The sequence below is a fragment of the Nuphar pumila genome, chromosome 3 (assembly GCF_984573655.1).
Source record: "Nuphar pumila chromosome 3, dmNupPumi1.hap1.1, whole genome shotgun sequence".
Taxonomy (NCBI): Eukaryota; Viridiplantae; Streptophyta; class Magnoliopsida; order Nymphaeales; family Nymphaeaceae; genus Nuphar; species Nuphar pumila.
The window spans coordinates 46,433,783-46,441,327 of NC_143251.1; positions in this window are offsets into that span (position 1 = coordinate 46,433,783).

Sequence of the window (7,545 nt, forward strand, 5' to 3'; positions counted from 1 at the left end):
ACTCAAAATTCAGCAGGTCGACAGTCTTGATCTGCCTATTTCTTCGTCTGCTTAATAGCTTTATGTAAAAATGCCTTTGCTAATTCAGTTTGGTCATGCCAGTTCTTGACAAAGTTGTAAGCAAATGATGCCTTTCCCCGACCTTGGGCCGCTATAGAGTACGGCGTTTGTGGTTGTTGCCCTGTCACGATCTCGAACAGACTCTGCCTTGACGATTCACTCTTTTAAAGGTTATAGCAGAACTTAACGATGTCCAATAGCTTCGTCCAATTTTTCTGATTCGCGCTGGCAAAGTACCTCAAGTATTCTTCTAGCATCCCATTAATGTGTTCGGTCTGGTCATCCATCTGCGGATGGAAACTGGTAGAAAAGTGTAGCTCATATCCTAACAACTGAAAGGCTTCTCTCCAAAATTTACTTATGAAACGAGCAACACAATCACTGATGATACTCTCTGGGATGCCCCAATACTTAACAACAAGCTTCACGAAGAGTCGAGTCATGTCTTCAGCCAAACAATTGTTGGGGTCGGGCGTAAAGGTCGCATACTTAGAGAACATGTCAATCATGACAAAAATGATGTTGAACGTGTAAAACCTGAGATTTTTTCTTGATGATTAAAATAAATAAATGATAAATTATTGGTGTATTTATGATTATAATTGTGAATTCTTGATTTTAATAAATGAAAAATGTAGCCAGATGAGCCTTGGGGTTGTCGGTCCCATCAAACTTTATGAATTTACGAGGAAGATCTTCCCAGTTGTCATTCCCTTCTAGGCCGTCATAAAAATCTGCACCGGTGTAGAACTTTTTGCCTTTGTCCCGGGCTTGTAAGTCTTTGATTGCATGAGTCATTTCTCTCATTTGCTCATGCATTGGATCTTCAGCCGGGGTCTGAATTTTGGCTTTGCTGCTTGGCTCGTGCCCCTCACTGATTTTCTTGGGTCGATACAAGGGATTGTGAAAATATGTTGGCTGCTCTTCCTCTGAGTTCTCCTCTGCTGACTTTGAAGTGTTGTCATACTGAACTTGCTTCTTGTTGGCTTTTCCCTTGGCTTTGTTTTCAGAAGATATTTTCTCAGGGTTTTCCCGAGCCTGTTCAGACATCATTTTGGCCATCACCTTCTGAAACAACTTGTATGTAGCTGAATCAACATTGCTTTCTGTTTCTTGGCCTTGCTGCTTGGATGACTTGATGGAGTTCATTTCTTCCCCTTCACTGTCGCTTTGCTGTGGGACTGTTTCCTTTCCAGTCCTTGTTTGAACCATGATGAAATGTCAATGTCCTCTCTATAGGTTAAAATGGGATATTTAGGAAATTTTTGGAGGAAAATTATGATAATGGAAGAGATCAAAGATCTGATAATGAAAATATTCCATTACGAGGGATCGGGTTGTCACCAAAAATTTATGACAATCGCATTGTTTTTCTGTGAAAAAGGATAAAAATATGAACAAATATTTAATTTTGAAAGGGACATATCCTGACAAAAAATTTTATTTTATCACAAAAGAGGGTAAGGAATAAAAGGGAATTTGAAAGAGGATATAAAAGAGAAATTTGAAGAATTTGCAGGCAGGATCAAAGAATTTGAAGAAATCAGAAGAAGAAAAAGAAAAATACACCTGGGTTTTAAAACAAAGAGGAAATTTTGAATAATATGTACCAAGAGTTTTGGAGAATATAAGGAAAATATAAAATATCATACAATCACAGATATACAAACAGGGATGTACAAACAACATTTCCTAAAGCTGACTCTATATGCAATATTTTGAAATGGTTGATAGGACCTTAATCCTAACTCTAAGATTTAGATCATCTGATTCCAATCAAGGTATGTCGATATACTCAAGCCGAAGCTCGAAGTATGTGACATAAATATATTCCTCCGGTTCTAAGGTAATGACTTCCCAACATCCTTGAGCACCTACCGATATACCTCGGACTATGGCCCTTAGGTACGTGGTAGGGGGTGCGAACCCAAATAAGTGGCTCAGTTGTGAGGCTCTCTCCCGAACTATGGTTCGGTGAGACATCCCCGCAACGTGAAGACCGGGACAACATAGGTAGGGATGTTTTCAAAAAACATGTTCAACATGCAGATAAAACCAGAAAGCTCTAATGCAAGTCCTAAAGAGATAGAATTTAAATGAAAAGAAGCATACACTTGCATACATTGTTTACATTCAATCTCTAGAATTGAGGAGAGTTGTATTTAAGACCTAAGTCTAATGTGAACATGAAATAATCTCCTCAATATGGTCCTACCAAACCATACTTAAATCCTATATGCAATGATGTCAGCTTAGAATATAGTTTAGGCTCCTAAGGTTTGCATGGAAATTAAGCTGACATAGAAGAATAAAGACTTAGAAAATATTAAAGCAAAACAAAGGCATATTTCGACCAGATGAAGACAGGTCCCATCACGGTCGCCAAAACTGTGATCATCGCAAAATTTTTCCTCTCCTTTGGTTTCTCTCTCTTCCTTCTCTTTCCCTTTTCTAACCTCTATTTTTCTCCTTTTTGAAGGGAGAAAAATAAAAGACAGAAAAAGAAGAGAGAAGAGAAAAGAAAGAAGAAAAGAGAGAGGTGAACTCTTTTGCGGGGGCTCACTTGACCTTAATTTGAAAATATTTAGAAATTTAACTCACCTTTGTTTTGAAATATATTGCGGGAAAATGGAGAGACGAGATCCGCTCGTCGGTACGAGGTTCGACTATTCCTGGCGCCTTTACCAGGGGTAATCAAACCAAGGGTCGAATTCATGCCTTTTTGCTTTGCTAAGAATTTATCTGAGAATTTATTTTAAGATTAAATGCACAAAGAATCATGCGTGTGCAATGCAAAGATGTATGCTCTTTTAGAAAATGATTTGAAAATTTCCAAGTTTTCTGAGATGAAATTGATGATGGAGTGAAGAAAGTGATTTAAAGAATTGAATTTGACTTTAGATTTTGAATAGATCTGGAAGAAGGGACTGGAATTTGGAGTGATCAGAATTTTGGAGATATAAGTTTGTAGATGAAGATAAAAAGGAATTTAGAAATTGGAGTTGTTGAAATAAGAATGATTGTTCAAAGTCATGATATACTTTGAGATCGATTTTCAAGAATCAATTTTGACTTCAATATCTAGACAAGAATTGAATTTGGATTTAGACTTGAGAAATAAATTTGAAGTTGGCTTTAAAAATTGGAAATGAAATTAGATTTGAAAATCTAAAATGAAAATTTTGATCTGAAGTCTTATATCCAAGGTGGAACTGGATCTGAGATCTGAGATTCGAGATAGGGTTAGATCCGGGTTCTGGAATTCTAAGTGGAATTGGATCTGAAGTCTAAGATCCGAGATAAAGTTGGATCTGAAATCTGGATCCTAAAGGAGAATTGGACTCTGGACCCTAAAATGGAGTTTTGGATCCCCCTCCACATGATTTTGGAGAGGAAGAGTCCCTTTTTAACCAGGTTAGGGTTTGTGGAGAGGCTATATATACCCCCTTTCACACGCCACTCTCATTTTTTTAGAAAAATCCTTTTTGTTTCTTCTCTCTCTTATTTTCCCTTTTTGTTTTTGTTTTCCGTCTTCTATTAAAACATTTATGAGGCCTAGAGTAGGGTGTGTAGCCATTAAACCTGCATATACTTCGGTGGTTGTAGTAGTATGAAGATCAGATTACCTAATTTTCATTTTGCCTTAGAGATCTATCGATTTTCAGGTAAGAATTATATAGTAGATGCTTTTTACGTACATTAAGCATGCATATCTGAGTTATATTTATTTTTAGCAGCATATTTACATGTTTGGATCTGTTATACATGTTGTTCTTTATAAAAAAATGTTATTTAGATTCGAAGAAGGCAAACCATGAGTTTTTCATAAAAATGATTTTAAAAAACATGCCTAAATAGGGTTTCTTCATTGGTTTATATTAGATTAAGTCATAACTTGATTATTGTTGGTGTTATTCATGAGTTAATCCATATTTAATCTCATCAAATCTAAAATAATGAGATTTCAAAGGTTTTATGGTTTCAAGAAGATTTTTAACAAAAATATTTCCTGAGAAACCTAAATTTGTGATGATTGATATATTATTTCTGACTACTTTCAGAAATAAATTGATATATCTTTGAATACCAGTCCGCAAAATCTAAATAAAAATACTAAGATGATCTATACATCTTGATCTTGAATTTAAAATCTTGTTTTATCTGTTTTGGATTTGTATTGAGGAAGAACATCCATTTTAATAGAGCTCCAGTTTTTTGCTCTAGATGGAGGACTGTTTCGACCTATCTCTGATAAAAGATATAAACGCCCAAGAAAAGTGGCTTCAAATATTTTATAAAAATTTTGGGTGAATATTAACATATAATAACAAACTGAATAAAAAAGGGTTTTGTCAAAAACATTTTATATAAATTCTAAGAAAATATTTAATCTGATAAAAATCTTGCAGTTTGCAGATTCTGGCTCGAAACTCTGTCAGAATAGGGTTTCGTAAAAGTTTTTTAATTATTTTTTAGATTGGTTTGTTGAGTTGTGTTATTGACAGGTATAGACAGCCACGGTAAAAATATCATGATTTTATATGTGATCTGTTATTCCTAACAGATTTTATAAAAATGGGTCATCAGGGATCTAAATTTCCCCTAATGACTTGTGCTTGTGATTAATCTATAACTTGTTTGGATATTGAGGTTTTAATATTTTTTGGATATATATTACATAATATAAGTGGTTATTGACCTTATTAAATCATAAAAAAAGGGCTAAACATTTAGAAAAATTTGAATAGTAATTCATGCAAGTCGTGATTGAAAAATATGAGTAAATCTTTATTGTCTTGTAAACTGACTCTTTTGTTTGATTCTAAAAGCGAGTAACCTTATTTATATGATCATATTCAATATGTTTAGCTTGTTTAGTATCTGAATTTATGAGTGACTTAATGAAGATTTAATGAGTTATGGTTGAGAGAATCAAGACCCCGATTTCTCAGAAATCAATTTAGGGTTTTGAGCTCTTTCTTAGATTTTAATTCTTCCAAATGCATATGTTGCTGAGATATGATGTTTATAAGCTTTGTATAGCATGAGCTGAAATCAGTTGTGTGTATTCACATTATTTAAGCATGGTTATAACTGAACATAATTAAAAATATATAAGCTTTTCTGATTTGGGCTTATGGGGGTCTAGATTGAGGAAATCAACTTATGTGTTTTTTGTTATGAGCTTAGTTGTAGTGGGTTCTTTGATTTATCTGTTATCATAGATATTTTAATTAGGTCTGATATAATTTGAGTACTGAAAAGTCAAGATATTAATTGAGTCATGTCAATTTGCTCAGTGAGGGTTTATGAGAGCTCTTATAGGGAAAGTCAAGTTTATGACTTTAATTATGTTTTGATTGTTTTCTCTAAACTTTTCATAAATTCAGTTAGTAGTCTTTCTTATTCTCAAAATTTCCTTGTCTTTCCTTCTTTTACCAAGGAGAGGAAATGTTGTGCCATGGGGTCTTCTTGTAAGCCCTCTCGGACCCTATCGAGGAGGTCGCTTTGAGGTTTTGTATTTCCACTCTTATCTTCGACCAATGCCACCAACGCGGCCTTCCTACTTAGCCGTCTATCACTATATTGGTCCTTTTAGATTTATACTCTAGGATCATGTCAAACTCAGCTAAAAATTCCTGCCATCGAGGTTGTTTATGATTGAGCTTATTCTATGTCTGAAAGTAGCTTATGGCAATGTTGTTTGTGTAGACAATGAACGTCGAACCTAATAGATAATGCCTCCAGGCGTGTAAGCAATGTACAATGGTGGTTATCGCTCTTTCATGCACCATATATCGTTGCTCAGCATTGTTCAGCTTTTGACTCTCAAAAGCAATAGGGTGTCCATCTTTTATCAATACGCCTCCAATAGCAAACTCAAAGTTATCCGCATATACTTCAAACAATTTCTTTTGGTTAGGCAGCTGCAATACTGGTTCCTTCGCCATGGCATTCTTCAATGCCTCAAATGCTCTCTTGCACTCTTCTTGCCAGTCCTACTTTTTATCCTTCCTCAACATTTCTATTAGCAGTACCGCAATAGCTGAATATCCTACGATGAAACGACGATAGTAGTTCACCAGACCCAAAAAGGACTAGAGCTTAGGGACCTTGGTTGGAGTTCCCTAGTCCTAAATAGCTCTTACCTTCTGGCTATCCATCCTTAGACAACCCTTCCAAACCACATGACCCAAAAAGTTGATCTCCTCCTGGCCAAACATACACTTTTTTCTTTTGACATACAAGTCATTTTTCTTCAAAATCTGAAATACCATGCATAGATGTAGTACATATTCCTCTATATTTTGACTGTAAACAACGATGTCATCTAGATATACAACAACAAAGCGATCAAGATAATGATAGAATATCTGGTTCATCAACATAGAAAAAGTTGCAGGTGCATTCATTAAACCAAAGGGCATCACCAAAAACTCGAAGGCATTGTATCACATAACGCAAGTAGTCTGGGCCTCGTCTCTCTCTGCAATCCTAACTTGCCAATATTCTGATTGCAAATCTAATTTTGAGAAAACTAGAGCTTCCCCTAACTGGTCAAACAAATCGGCAATTATGGGCAAGCGATATTTATTCTTGACAGTCAGTTTGTTGAGTGCCCTATAGTCCACACACAGCCTCTTGGATCCATCATGTTTGGTCTGAAACAACACAGGAGCTCTGAAGGGTACCTTCGATGGCCGGATGATTCCAACAACTAACATTTCATCTAGTTGTTTTCTAAGTTCTGCCAGTTTGGGTAGGGCCATTCTGTATGACATCATGGTAGGAGGTCTTGCACCTGACACCAACTCTATCTGATGATCAACTTCTCCTCGCGGTGGCAAGTTTCTTGGCAACTCATGGGGGCACTGTCTCTAGAAACACGTCCAATATCATAACAATAGCTGATTGAACATCATTAGAAGATTTCCCTTGTTCTTCTTCTCGCATAGCTATTAGAAATGTTTGGTCTCCTCGTTGGAGGCCCCTATTAATTTGAAAAGCAGAAACCATGCAGACGTTTGACATTGACGATGTCAAAGCGGGGATCATGCAAGGAGACTCCTCACTTATGAAGCTAACAACATCTAGGTGGGGCATAGGCATAACCTTACTTGTCTGTAGGAACTCCATACCAAAGATTACTTTGAAATCGTCCAACAGAGCAATCGAGAAGTTTATTCTGCCTAGCCCCAACTTGTATATTCTTAGATACTTCCAAGATGGGTTGCGTAGCTGAGTTCACTGCTTTCATGCAACTGACTTTTCGATCCTATTGCAAGCTCAGTCTTCTGGCTTCCTATTAGGCAATGAAGTTATGTGTAGCTCCCGTATCGACCATCGCATTGGTAGCTCTTTCATTGATAGTCACCACCAAGTATATTAATTCCCTTTTAACCGTGGATACTACAAAGGTGCATCCCTCTAGTGTGTTCACCCTCTGCAAGGCCCCTATTTTGATGTCATCTTCCACGGGTTCTT